Source organism: Lissotriton helveticus, chromosome 1_1 (genome assembly GCF_964261635.1).
Source record: "Lissotriton helveticus chromosome 1_1, aLisHel1.1, whole genome shotgun sequence".
NCBI lineage: Eukaryota > Metazoa > Chordata > Amphibia > Caudata > Salamandridae > Lissotriton > Lissotriton helveticus.
In genome coordinates, this window is record NC_136057.1 from 1,405,400,364 (window position 1) to 1,405,416,044 (window position 15,681).

At 41.7% G+C, this 15,681-nt stretch overlaps 1 protein-coding gene across 50 annotated transcripts in view; it reads right to left on the reverse strand.

Moving 5' to 3' along the window:
• The window catches only part of NFIX (nuclear factor I X), a 5,476,577-nt gene that overhangs the window by 3,648,095 nt on the left and 1,812,801 nt on the right, over positions 1-15,681 (reverse strand). For all 50 annotated transcript variants that reach the window (XM_078684524.1, XM_078684487.1, XM_078684527.1 and 47 more), the window contains one exon: positions 9,736-10,108. The gene's annotated coding sequence lies outside the window, so the exon portion shown is untranslated. The remainder of the gene's footprint in view (positions 1-9,735; positions 10,109-15,681) is intronic.

Below are 15,681 nucleotides of genomic sequence, written 5' to 3' on the forward strand. Positions count from 1 at the left end.
CTTTTGAACTTGCCAGAATAACTGAAAAATCCTATGACGAACTAGGTAGAGATAGTTTGGGTGGGAAACCACTAAAACCCCAACAAACTGAAAATCCTGAAAAAACATTTATTAAAAATAATCTCAATACTCCAAAAAAGAGGTGGGAGGGTAATAAACAAACCACTCCCAGAGAAAAAAGATACAACCTTAGAGATAGGGATAAATTAAGAAAACCTGACAGATATCAAGATATTGATACACGTCCCTCTCGATCTTTTCAGACTTCCTCACAGAAATCGGAAAGAAGAGGACGGTCAGAACACAAAGAAGAGCACGTCAAGTCCAAAGACAAGGAACCTGCTCATCAAAGTAAAAAATTACAATTTTCAAAAAAGAAGGTAGCTAGTATTAAAATAAAACATGCCGAGGATTCTGAGGACACAACTGAAAAACGGAGAATGGGCCCAGACAATGCTAGACAGCGCAGCAGTAGTGACCATAGCTCGCAAGATCATGATGAATCTTCTGGAGACAGTGGACACAAATGAATACATTCAGGTGGAAACTGCAGACACCAGAGTTAGCGTGCCCCATAAAATATACGAAATAACATTACGTATAGAAGGGGAAATAAGAGGTATCTTTTGGGAGAACCTATCTAAAGGTTATGATATCCTTCCAGCAGAGAAAGACTGGCCACCAGAGTTTGTCAGGGAGTGCACACATGGCGAAGAAATGATTATGCCTGCCTTCTCAAATCACATTCCAATTCATAAAAAATACACATATGCTAGAAAATGGGCAGTGGCCCAAGCCCCTGCATTATATAAAAATCATGTAGGATGGGATGAGGATTCTCCTCACCATAAAATTCTGTTAAAAAATCAACCTACTGCACAGAGGCAGTATCCTGTTAAGCAAGAAGCTAAAAAACAAGTCAGGGAGATCTTAGATCAACTTGAATATCAGGGGGTGATTGACACATGCACCTCACAAATGAACAATCCTTTGTTTCCTGTCTCCAAACCAGACAATTCATATCGTCTAGTTTTGGACTATAGACACCTAAACTCTTGTTGCAAAACATTTGCAGTACAAAACTCACATAGTGCAGCACTAATGAATAACATCGTGCGCAAAAAATATAAAACGACATTAGATATTTCAAATGGCTTCTTCTGTCAAAACATAGCACCAGAAAGCAGGTATTTGACCACTTTCTCCAGTATGGGGGCTCATTAACAATTTTGTCGTCTCCCACAGGGATTCAAGAATAGCCCAGGATTATTCTCAGCAAGGGTAACAGAGTTACTACATGATGATGAGGCATTATCTTATGTTGATGACATCTATCTTACAGACAACGACCTGGAGACACACTTGAAAAGAGTGAACACCATAATACTTAGGTTCGCAGCTGAAGGGTACAAATTCAACTTTAAAAAATCACTAATTGCCACCTCACTGTCCTATTTTTGGGATATGAGTTATCAAGTGAAGGCAAAAGCCTAGCAGACAACTTCTTAGAAAGTTGTGCAGTCCTCCAAGCTCCAAAAACGCTGAAAAACTTACAATCAATTCTAGGTTTCCTGAATTTCGGAAGAACTTACACTCTAAATTATGCAGAGAGGGTTAAACCTCTCTACGAATTAATAAAACCTGATTTCAAACCAATTAATTGGACTCAGAAACACACAGAAATTTTACGTTCATTACAAAGAGATATGTTAACTAAAACAAAACTGCAAACACACGCAAACGAACGCAACCTTGTAATCCGAGTCATCCCAGGAAGATGCGGATTCACCTACCTGACCTCTAATGAGGGAGAAACGGTACCAATAGCTTACAAATCACACTTGTACACACAAGCTGAAATGAAATTCAGTTCTACTGAAAACATGCTGACTGCGGTTCAAACTGCTGTAGCAAAAGAAAGAGCCCTCGCACAAGGTAAACGTATAATAATCGTTACACCAGTACCTGCCCTAGAAGCGGTAACAAGAGCAAGCATTCCCAATGCTAAAGCTTTACATCCGAGATGGATACAATGGGTTAATTCTCTTGCTGCATCAGACGTAGTATACGAATTTGACTCTAACTTAAAAACACAAGAATTTCTCCAATACGAATATGAATGTCCTCTGCCAACTGAAATTCTGCCTCTTGAACACTACGGCTGTATAATATATACAGACGGTTCAGCACAACCCGCAGTTGGGGGTAAACAGGCATATAGTGCTGCGTGCGCGATTGTTAAAGGTCGTTGGCACGAAGGAAAATTTAGACCGTTGGTCACTAAAACTCAATCACTTGGAGACTGTACAGCTCAGCGAGCTGAACTACAGGCTTTTAAGATGGCGCTTGAAAATACCGATCGCGAATTCCCCACACTAATAGTGTGCGATTCATATTACTGCGTCCAGTCTTACAATGAATACTTGCAGAACTGGATTCAATACGGCTTCAAAGATGAAAAAGGTGGCACAATCAAGCATAAAATGCTTTGGGAACAAGTAGTTCTCTTACAGAAAGAAGTACAAAAGACTCACGTGATTCATACACTGAGTCATCAACGTGATGGCGTTCACGTTGCAGGAAATTCATTGGCTGATGAGGCCGCGAAGGCAGCTGTGCAAACGGCTTCCGTAGCTGCCATTACCCGGTCAAAAACAAAAATAGACAGTGAAATAATGCAGGCTGTCAGTGCTTCAGTAAAAGACAGTGGTAAGACACTCCCGAAAGGCTTTCCAGTAAAGTACTCATACAAAACTGATGCGAATAATGTTCCTTTTGCTGAAATCCCTGGAGTGGGGGATAGAGCAATCCCAAACATGGAACACAGGTTAGGACTAATTTTAGCGGCACACGAAGGGCTCGCTTCTGCATATGCTGGTGTTTCCGCCACAGTATCATTATTAAAACAGAGATATTGGTGGCCGCGCATGAGAAAACAAACTAGGAACTATGTTCTAGAATGTGAAATATGCCAAAGAATGAAAGTATCTACAGTGAAACGACCAGCACAGACGCCCCTTCTAATATCAGACAAACCATTAGCATGTGTTTACCTGGACCACTGTGGTCCCTTAAAAAGGGATGGCAACTATAAATATATCATGGTCGCAGTGGATTCCTGCACGAGATTCATTTGGATGTGGCCCCAGCGCTCGGCTGACGCCAAAACTGTTATAAAAGATTTGCGAGTCTTTATCCGCACATACGCAATTGGCATGCTACATTCTGACCAGGGTCCTGCGTTTAGTTCTCGAGCTTACAAGGAGGCCATGGCCAGCATGGGCATTGCATTGCGGTACTCTAGTCCATTCCATCCCGAGGGAAATGCGGTAGTGGAGAGAAAAAAACGTGACATAAAGCAATCTATAACAGCGAGGGTATTAGGTTCGGGTGACGGGTGGGTCAAACATCTAATAAGTGTCCAACGTAGTCTTAATAATCTGCTAAGAAATTCTCTAGGAGGTATCACTCCCTACGAACATTTGTTTGGTACTAGACTGATCATTCATGACCTCAATTGTCAGACTTCAGTGGTGAAACAAAAAACTTTTGATATCAAAGACCGTTTGGCTGTTTTACAGGACTTAAATGAAACAAGAAGACGTCTAAGTAACACAAAGCTAAAGCCAACGACCACTGAAGAAAAAAACCCCTGTCCCAGCAGGACCTGTCTGGATTCCAAAGATTGGGGATCTGGTCAGAGAAAAGATCGCGGTGAAGAAGGAATTTGGGCCTTCTTACAGAAAAGCAGTACCTGTCTTAGCTGTCAGCGGAACAAGATCAGTAGTACTACCGCCACTTGCTGGTAAAAAGGAGAACAGAGTTGTATCAATCGACCTGGTAAAACCACAATCATGTGGCCAATAATAAGTAGTAGGCCCAGTGGACTACTCCCAAGAAGTAGCAGAAGATCAAACCTTGCTACAATCCAAGAGGTTCAAACTGAAAGACTAATCACTTTTGATAAACCTGCAGTGAATAAAAAAGGACTATGCAACAAAGCCATGGAACTTATGCCTCTTGAAACCCAAATTGCAACAGTTCGTCAAGAAACACCAGTCTACAATGATGTAGCCTCTGAACATACAGAATAAAAGATTAATAACAATCCGGAAGCAATTCCAACAATTGACAGAACCGCATCTGGCTACTTCATCAATTTCGATCACTTTTCTGATGATCCAAGTGAACTTGAAGAAACGCCAGCAACTAAAACTTTCAAAGAAAAAAATGAATGAACTCTTTCATCAACTCAAAGAAACATATCTGATTTCACCATGGATTGAATTATGGATTGTGTTAGGTGTACTTTTCCTCCTTCTGTGGCTCATCTTGGTTTTAAGTTTGGGTAGATTTATTGGTGGAAAATATAGTACAACGGACACAGCAAGTCTGAACATCAACTTGGTCCTAAAGCCTCACAGATCTTCTCACATTGAAAAAAGAGAACTATCGTCAGTGAACATCACAGCCATTCCTATACCTGGTGGTGTAGCATGGGACGTAACTGATTACGAAATCTATGGCCCGGTTGAACTCTTGAAATATCCACACCATTTCAAGGTTTCATTAAGTGACTTTGTATCACCAAGTACTTTCTCTGATGATTGGGACTTTGAAAATATAAATAATATGATGTCAGATTTAGAAATGTCAGCAAAATTTACAGAACATGATTATTTACAAGGTTCATCAAATTATGAAGAAATGTACTGTTTTAATAATTATGGGCATCACTATTTGCATAAATCTGCTAATCCTAGAAATGTTTTTACTTATAATCAATGGGAACATTGTCCAACACCGCCAAAGAGCATTTCGAAAACATTTTTTGAGAAATTCCCATACTTCTCAGGGTTTAACAACACTGATCCAGAAACGTTTTATTTCAAAATGTTAAATAAGACAGGAATGAAAAATATGTTGACAAATACTAAATTGATTTATTCTGAAAAATGTTATGAAAAAATGTCTACATTTGGTTTTGAATTTTGGAAAAACAACATTGAGACAAAAAACATCAGGGGTACAAAAGACTGGCAGGTACAAGGTTTAGAATCATTATTCAGAGCCTGCATGATCCCAGAACAGATAATATTCCTGAATGACACCATTCAACAAACAACCTGTCTTGGCCTAGCCAAGATGAAAGACTTAAACAAACCGTCTATTCCAAAGCTCATACCTGATAGTAATAGCACTACAGATGTGGAGATAGACGTATCCCATATTTTACACCAAAACAGAACACATCCTGATTGGAAAAAATGGTTGATCTGGCCCACAGATACTAATAACTGTCAAGATAGATTCCTGAACAAAACACAGGGGTTCAAACAAACCAGGCCAGACCCAAGATATTCCCAGAGGCAACATCCAGGGATAGTTACAATATACAGTGTAGGAAAACCATGCCTGGAGTGGCTACAGAAATCCACACTACCTGAAATTAAGCGAAACTTGACTTTACTTAAAGAAGATGCTGACTTGCGAGAATTCATATTGGGACCTCGCAAACAGCGTCAAAAATGTTTCATATATGCCGGTATATACGCTGCTTACAACGAAGCTTGGAACGTAATGCAAATTGAAACTGCTGAAAAAATACGGGAAATTGATCGTATTAATTTGGAAAAATCACTGTCTGTAGTGGACAATGGGTTAACGACTCTGTCCTCCAGAATTTATTCACTGGACAGCATTGTATCATCTGCTATTAACATAATAGAACATGATATGCTAATGTTACAACATGACCAGTCCCAATTACGTTCTATTGAACAGTTAGGCTGGACGTTACAAAACCTCAGTTCAGGCTAAGTGCCATGGCGTCTAATCAACACAACGTCATTATTTTCTATCTTTAACCTTACAGATAAACAAATCTCTTTGGCACAAAAAGGAGCAGACTATACAGTGCTGAGCATTGAAAAACTAGAAAAATTACCACTGGCAATGTCAGAACGACCTGTCATTGAATGGATAATACATGGTACAATTACAATTCCGATAACGACTTTTCATTTCAATATTGCCAAAAGTATATACCAGCAGGCCTGTATGAAAGGTTGGGTAAATGATACATCAAGTCAACCTGGAATTTACCTTATACACATAGATGTTATAGTGAAGGGAAAAAAAAGGTATTTCTTAGTGGCAACAACTGTAAAAAATCCCTAAGCGGTACACTTCTGTGTCAAGGTATTAACTTGCATGGAGCCTGCGAAGGTTCATCAAATAACCTTTCATGTCACCTGCACTGCACTCCTGCAACACAGATAGAGCCTTTTTTCAGACAGCTTTCCAACGGCAGCTACGTTATAATAAGTGACCACAGCTGTTGTGGCATGGTGCCAGGAACGGCCTATCTCGTGAGCGTTACTTCCAGGGTCATTTTCTGTATGCAAGTATTGTATCCAAACAGCAAACCAGACAAGGAGGCAGCAATATGGCCTTCTCTGAACATCTCTTCTATTCGAATTGATACTTTAAGCAGAATGAAGTCTATTCTTTTACAGACAACTGTGCCTTTAACCTCGTCTAGAGAAATGTATGATCTGCAAGTTGCAAGGACAGCGGCAGAGATACATACACTATTATTGACAAATTGCCCCGTGCATTTCGTAGAAATGTTAGGTCAAATCTTAAACATGTCAGCTACCAGTGGCATCGCACATGTATTTAAGACAATTTTTTCGGGACTATTAGCACCCATTGAAGCAGTCCTGAGCATCTTCCCGAATTTCGTGCACTTGGTGTTCAGCGGCCTGCCTCTCATCTTGGGACTCGTAGCAGAAATTTTATTTTTGTTCCTTCTGCTCCGATATGGCAAGTCAAGTCACAGACAAAACCCAGGCAACAATGGAAGAAACGATCCTAGCAATGAGATACCGAGAAAGGATTACTAAGGTCCTCGGCTTGGCGAAGCTAAGAGATCTGAATACTACCTGGTTTCTTTAATTCAGACCAATCTGACAAGATTGCATCTTACCTGTTCTACGATGCCTGCTATGCGGAGAAGAATGCGTGTTGGATGTCGGTCTTACACTACCATCAGCAGTACCTTTGGATATCGATACTTTGCTTGGTTCGGTAACGGCTCATGCAACGCGTTGTCCCCAGCGGCTACCTATTCTGATGACGGCATTCGTTGAGACCTCACCATTACGATTAGGTGGCGATGAGGTACGAGATGAAAGCGGCACACAGGTACAAACTTCTGTGAACATTGACGATCCAGACATCGATGATGGCAATGACTCTCACATTTGCACTATTGCTACTTTTTGGGATTTGGTACAACTTTCCCCTACTGTTGTAGACAAATTCTTTGCCAGCCTATCTGAACTTATGTTCTCCCCTAACAACCAGAATAATTTTTGAAAACAAAGCATGAGCACACAGCATTCCCTGAACTCTGAATTCAGCCTTCAGTTTTTGATAAACAGAACTTCTACAAAACATTGGAACTATTTTTCTTCCCTGAAAGCGAAAAAAAATTCCGTTCCCAAAATATTTACTTTTTTTGGGCACATGATACTCTGCTTAAAGTAGAACTATTCTCAGAGAACAGAATTTCTATTTTTAGTATCTCTAGAGACAATATTTTGACTTGGCCTCTAGCACATGTACAGTCTTGTATAAATATGTGATGAAATGGTCTCGACCTTCTCTTCTGCATTAAGAGCCATTTCATAAATGTAATTTTCGCAAGTCATTCAGCCAACGTACATATATGCATTTTCTGAATGATACCACTGCTTGAAAACGTACAGTATAATACTCATTTTCCGTGTATATACCATTTCAAGTGCATTTTATGTATTTTGGGGTGGGTTGGAAAACACATGCATCGTTATATGTTTATTATTGCTTAGTATTTAGTAATGATGGACATTATACGTGGAGTGGGTGTTGTGAACGTATCTAGGACCCTATTTAAATATTCCCGATGTATGCCCTTATGTGGTTATAACAAATCATATCCTTATAAAGGCATAAGAATCATATCCATATTTAGTCACAGCCAATGCAGTCCAAATACGGCAAGGCTACTCCCATAGACTCCTAGAAAGTACAACACGTTCTTAAAACAAACCAAGCCTCCAGCAGCCCGGGAATTCCCCCTGCTTCTGTTTTGATTTGTCCAAGAACTCCTAGAGTCCTGAAAGAACTGCAAGTTCTTAGTGACGTCTTATGTCCAACCTTACGTCAAACTCGGCACCTTCCAGGTATAAATATACCAGCATCTGCCTTAGCAAACACAGGATGGTTTGGAGCAGATTGGCTATCTACTTACCCGACGCCCTGCTGAAACGAGTGCCGAAGGAAGCCGACCCTCTCATTGACGCACTGAGAGAGACGTTGTCTTTTCTCCTGCCGAGAAATACAGCTCCAGTGTTTCCAGTCACCCTTGCGGGTTGCTGGGAGATCGAGTCCTGAGAAAGAGATACAAGACCTCCTTCATTCTATAACCAAGGTACGGAGCTGATTAGACCCTTAGAGAATTCTTGATTCAGATTCTTGGCTACACTATCTTAACTAAAACTATATCTCACTTACTCCTTCCCACGTACTAGGCTTAGGTTAGGTACACCGGGGTAGGCGTATTTTAGAAGCACCAGTTGAGCACGTTTAGTCAACTTTTATCATTGTATGTATTTTATCCGTTTTAAGTATCTTATGGCTTAGAAACCATATACATGCTTTTACAGTATTATTTCATAATACTCCTTTTACTGTACGCACTTTACTTTATGACAAGTATTGCAATTGTGGCAATTCACTTCTCTTGCATGAGAAAGAAGACTGCTCAATAAATAACCACTTTTATTGAAAACGCCCTTCTCTCTATTTCTCTGCACTCCTGGTGAAACTAAGCATGCACGATTGACTGAGTGAAATAGCTGTCTATTGTTTCCGTGACTCTGAAGATATACTCCTTATTCTGGAGGGAGCAAAGTTGTCATGTTTATGCGGTTGTCAGAAACTAAACCCTTCTTGTCTATTCAGGAAAGTTAACACCTTCTTGTTTACTCGAGAAAGTTTCTAGTGACCTCGGAGCTAGCTGGCATTTCATAATTAAGTCTAACATATTCAATAGAGACCTAGTCAACCTCAGTCCTACGTCTAAACTATCGATTATGTTATTCCAATGCGCAGAGCCTATTGGGAATATAGGAACTACACTACAATGTATGTTTGTAAACTGTATAAAGTAAAATAGCAAAAGTGTACACATAGCGTTAGCCTCCTTCTTTTAACAATAGGAACACCTAATAGGACATGTACTGCTATTTTTCAGAACCATTTCACCTATGGTCAGGTAATTGCACTGCAGCCCTATTTATAAACTGTATCTGTGCAAAAGTTTGAAAGTATCTGCCTACAACTTGCTTGTGACCCAGTAGAAGACAAGATGAGACGGCCTAGGGTGGAATACGCAGAAATATAAGCAGGATTGTAACTAACATTACATTGTCATTAGTAAATGTAATACAATTTGTGATAAGCAAACACCAACAGCTGTCAAAAATAATTTCTCATATAGCATGCTCGTCGTTATTTACAAATGTACTAGTGCATTATCAAACACATTTGAAAATCAAAACCGCTTTTATTATAAGGATAAAAGAACAATTTCAAATTTAATTTAAGGACTAGTGGCATAAAATTTTAAAGAAAATACATCCACAGGGCATATAAATAAATGTCATTTGCCTTACAGTCACTTACCATATGGCAAACATATTTTGAATGTGTCCATGCCTAAGGTCATTGCGTTCATACTCATCACTGTCAACTTGCTGATGCATGCCACCAACATCAACCTCGAGTTCCCACTGGTAATGGTCATTTGGGCTGAAAGGAATGCTCCTCTGCAGGGCAATATTCTGAAGCATACAACATAACACATCAATCTGGCAGACCTTGCCAGGAGAGTAGAGGATGGCTCCTCTGGTTTTGTCTTGGCACCTGAACCGGTGCAAAAACCTGCTCCATATTAACCCTCATTTGCACACAAACCTCACTGAAGCAGACTTCCCTTGGCATTGTTGGGTATCTAAGAGGGTTAAAAGCCAGATGGGACTTTTATAAGCTGCGCCCCCTGAAAAACATAATCATAAAAGCAACCATAAGTGAAATTACAATTAGGAAAGGCAGACCTTTCCAACAACAATCAACATAAACATGTTTGAACCTTAAAAACAAGCCTAGGCCTCCTTGGTGATTCATCTTCCATCAGTTTTGGTATACATCTATTGCATTGCACTAGCGAGGCATGGTGGAACCAGAAATGTAGAGATCTGCTATGCAAACCACCTGAATAATGATGTAGTGAAAATGTTTACCATTGCAGTACACTTGCTCGTGGTCATGAGGTGACACCAATGTAAGATGGGTTCCATCTATGGCACCAACCACATCTGGATGCCAACCAATCCATAGAACCAGGCCTTGATATTGCTCAGTGTAGCATTATACTTTAGAAATTGGATGTAGTTATTCATACGTCTGAGCAACCCAGCAAGGAACAAGATGTAAACATCTGAATCAGTTGGCTGTTAAATCCTATTTGAGTTGCAAATTGTGTACTGGAAGGACTAAGTAGCACAGAAATGTAATAGTGCCACAATCTTCAGAAAATGGTGAGATGGCAGTCTGAATTTAGATGTCTTGCAAACGTTCAGACTGAAATTGTTGTGCAAGAGCCTCAATGGTGGTATAGTTCAGCCTTTCTTGCACGGTTTCTACGATAGGAAATGGTCTGTACAAACATTAATTACACTGATGTATCCTCAGTCTTGCCTGGGGTGGCTCATGGACGTATCTGCAACATATGAGTGCAATGCGTAAATGTTATATGTTCACACAAGTTTGGTGTACATATTATAAAATGTCAAAATACATACATGTACAATTTTGAACAATGTGAATATTGTTTAAACCTTTGGTTCCATAATCTATACATATTTTCAAAAAATATATATTTAAACATGCATTGAAAATAATACAGTTCCTCAGAACTCAAAAGTGAAAAGTTAAATGTTTATTATAATGTTTTGCTAAATAATACATATTTTAAAGTAAGAAATTATCTATCACATGCTACCACATGTGAATGAATGTTAAAATTATGAATGGATGATGAGTCTTTTATGTAAAAAATCGGTCTAACTTGACATAGTTTGCAGGGCAGACGGTGTATATCTATTGTTTGTACCTGGTACATTCTATTCGCTAGTGGTGGCAGCAACTTCTAAACTAAAACACAACACGTCGGGAGGCGTAAAGTCTAACACGCATTAAATGGGAGAAAAAGCAGGTGGCATAGAAAAATAACACTTGACAATGGTCATTCCAACTGGCCGGAGCCTTCACTCAAAAAGATAGTTTCAGCATGTAATACTAAAATGCATGCAAGTTTGGAGGTTTTATATACATTTGTCTCTTGATTCAAGTCAATGGACCATGAGAAGGAGGCAAGATAATTTCATATGAGAGAATGCAAAAAGTCCATGAGACATAGATAATACTATATAAACATACTGAACTCACTAGGTTTCTGAAAATCAAGCTTCTATTTGTCAACAATTAAAATTAAACTACGCTTTACAATGATATGTAGAAAATGTGCAAATGGATTACTTCAAATAAAATGGCCTTAAGGCCCTTGAGACACATGAAACTTGGCATGCATGGTAAGGCACCTAAACACTTCAGGTTAATACAAGAACAATATTAAAACTCGGCTATGCAAAATATTCATGCAAATTGTGATATACACGTGTACGGAGGCATTCCTGTTAAGGCAACACAAATACACAGTTACGTTTTCTCACAATGTCATAGACCACAGATGCTTACGCCAATAATGTACTACTGATTTACCATACAGACATACCTTACCCTGACAATTTTGGTTTTTGAAGTCAGACCAACTGTGGCTGATGCGTGATGCATCCATTATGGACGATGGACTACTAAGTGTAGTCATTATCTACCTTTCCCGGCATCCGTGTTCACGCATTAGTGATGTGTGACTTTACCATGCATGCCTTTACCATGCATCCTTTACCACATATGCCACATATGCCTTTAAAACGCCTGTCTTTTCCGCGCAAGGTAAGCATACTTAAGGTAAGTAAAACACCTAACAAAATGTATATTCAATGAAAAAAACAAACGTTAAGTAAAGATAAGTTATAGTTAGTAAAACTTCATTCAATATTTCTATAGAAAAACAACGTAAACTACACAAAGATTAGAAATGACTAAGTTATAGTTTTAACTTTATAGCTATAACTTAAAGTAATAATTTAGGCCTCACCCTAAAATTACTATAACAACTCGCAGTAACACTACATTAACTATAACTCAGCCTTCCACCATGCATACGCTTCTAATAAACAATGTAATTTGAGATGGCATGACTGTTCTTATGGATGGTATGATTAAAGATGCTAAAAGTGATGTGATATGATAGGATATAAGCAGTGCATGGGGAAGGCAAGCAAAAATCTGAGGAATACCTATCTCTGAGAAGCCTAACTATAACTTCAGAGTGGCTGTCGCCAAAATATATAGTTTTCAATTTTTTTTTCTTTTTGAGGTGGGACTTTCAAAACCCCCCTTTTTTAAAATGAACAAGTTACTTACCTTCGGTAACGATATATCTGTAAGAAACATAGGTTAGTTATAGATTCCTTACCTTAGAATTACCCCCAGGCGTCAGACTGGGTCCGGACGTTTTTTGTCAGCAGTACCCCTGCGCGTCGAAAGGTGATTTCGGTCGGCTCTGCGTTCATCAGTAGCGTCGTGGTCGCCGGGATGACGTCGCAGTAGCTACTTAGATGCTGCCCTTGCACGCTGACGTCAGTGCTGTTCACGACTTTACACGCAAGATGCGCAGAGCCATGCAAGACACTGACCACTGGTGCACAAAACTAGGGCCCTAAAAGGATGTTCTTAACCCTAGAAGTCAGTTCGCAGAACGGGGAGGATGGGCGAGGCGGTAAGGAATCTATAACTAACCTATTTTTCTTACAGATATCTTGTTACCAAAGGTAAGTAACTTGTTCATCTGAAAGAACCAGTTAGTTATAGATTCCTTACCTTAGAATAGATACCCCAGCAATACCAACACCAGAGGTGGGTCTGCGAACTAAGTTCACACCAGGAAGTCCTGGAGAACAGAAGCCGTCTCTCCCGACTTGGCTGTCCAGGCAGTAATGCTACGTGAACGTGTGCAGCGATGCCCACGTAGCTGCCTGACAGATGCCATGTAGGGGGACTCCCCGTCCCAAAGCAGTAGTAGCTGCCGCCACCCTGGTGGAATGGACGTGCAGCCCCACTGGAGGCTCCTTCTTTGCCAAAGAATAGCAGGTCTTGATGCACAGAACGACGCACCTGGAGATGGTCTGCATGTGCACGGCCCGACCCTTCTAAGCGGCCACGTAACCAATAAAGAGCTGGTCGTCCACCCGGAATTGTTTGGTGCGATTCAAGTAGAAGGAGAGCGCACATTTTGGATCCAGACGGTGGAGCCTCTCTTCCTCTTTTGAAGCATGTGGAGGCAGAAAGAAGGTGGGCAAAGTGATGGTTTGACCACCTTTGGAAGAAAGGAAGGTCGAGTTCTGAGGACGACCTTGTCCGGATGAACAACCAAAAAAGGAGGCTTGAAAGACAGAGCCTGTAGCTCACTCATCCTGCGCGCAGAGGTGATGGCCACCAGAAAAGCAGTTATCAGAGTGAGGAGCCTGAGAGGACAGTTATGTAGCAGATCAAAGGGAGCGCACATCAGATACGTAAGAACCAAATTCAAGTCCCACTGAGGCATTACAAAGGGAACAGGAAGAAAAAGATGAGTAATGCCTTTAAGAAATCTATTTACAACAGGGGACTTGAAAAGAGAAGGCTAGATCAGGAAGCCTGAGGAAGGCTGAAATGGCAGAGAGGTAGCCCTTAAGAATGCCCAGAGCAGAGCCCTGCTGGGCCAAAGACAGGAGGAACAAGAGAACCTCAGAAAGAGAGGCATAAAGGGGATCCACAGCCTTTGCTGTGAACCATGCCACAAATGTATTCCATCTGCAGGCGTATATCGTCTCAGTGGAGGGACGCGGCTGCCAATATTACATCACAGACTTCGGGAGGCAAGTCAAATGACGACAACTACCGCCGCTCAATCTCCACGCAAGGAGGTGGAGGCTGGACAGGTTCGGGTGGAGGGCCGTCCTCTGCTGCTGTGACAGAAGATCCTCCTTAAGAGGCAGTCGGATTGGGAGATCAATGGCCATGTTGAGCAGCTCGGGATACCAGCCTCTTCATGCCCAATCCGGAGCCCCAAGAATGACTTGGGCCTGGTCGCGCTTGATCTTCTTCAGCACTCTGGGCAGAAGTGGTATAGGCGGAAATATGTATAGAAGACTGCAACTTCCCTCGCGCCGAAAAGCGTCGCCTAGCGAGTGCCGCCTTGGAAATTCCAGCGCGCAGAATTGCTGACATTGCGCGTTCTCTTTGGTGGCTAAAAGATCTAACCAAGGCTCTCTCCACTGCTGAAAGAGACCCTGCACCACCTTGTAGTGAAGACGCCATTCATGATCCATCATGCACCTGCGGCTGAGTTAGTCCGCTCTGGTGTTCAGTGAACCTGCCAGGTGTTGAACCACCAGGGATATGCCCTGATGTTCCAGCCATGTCCAGAGACGGAGGGCCTCTTGACGTAGGGTCCACAACCCCACACCGCCTTGCTTGTTGCAGTACCACATGGTGATGGTGTTGTCCGTGAACACCTGCACTACTCTTCCCCGGACAGAGGGAAGGAATACTTTTAGTGCAAGATGGATCGCCTGAAGCTCCAGAAGGTTGATGTGGAACTCCGTCTCCGCCGGAGACCAGAGGCTTCTGATCTCCGCCTCTCCCATGTGGCCACCCCATCCCAGAAGGGATACGTCTGTCACCATTGTGTGTTCTGGTTGGGGAAGGGAGAGAGATCTGCCGTTGACCCAATCCTGGTTCGTGAGCCACCACTGCAATTGTCGTGCAGTGCCCTCCGAGATCTGGACGCAATCGGACAGATTCCCCTGATGCTACGCCCACTGGAACTTCAGGTCTCACTGCAGAGCCCACATATGTCACCTGGCATGATCAACCAGCAAGATTCAGGAGGCCATGAGGCCCAGCAGCTTCAGGGTCACCCTGACAAAATCCGGGATAGAGGCTGAAAGATCGGAATCACTGTTTGGGAGGATAAACCCGCAACTGCGTCATGTCAAAAACCGCTCCGATGAAGAGGAGCTTATGAGAGTGGGTCAAGTGTGACTTCGGCACGTTGATGGAGAACCCCAGCGAATGCAGGTGGTCGGCCGTAGTCTGGAGGTGGGAGATGACTGCCTGGGACGAACCCGCCTTCAACAACCAGTCGTTGAGATAGGGGAAGACTGGAACACCTGATCTGCGCAGATGAGCAGTGACTACAGCCATCACTTTCGTGAACACCCGAGGGGCACTGGTAAGGCCAAAGGGGAGCACGGTAAACTGAAAGTGCTTGTGACTATTAGACTTGACCCTTATGGCAGGTTCACCCCTAAACTTTTTGCATTCTCCTAACCTTTTCCTCTGACATGGTATTGGTGGTTGTAGGCCTCTGGGCACTTTAGCACTGTGGTCCAATGTAAAGTG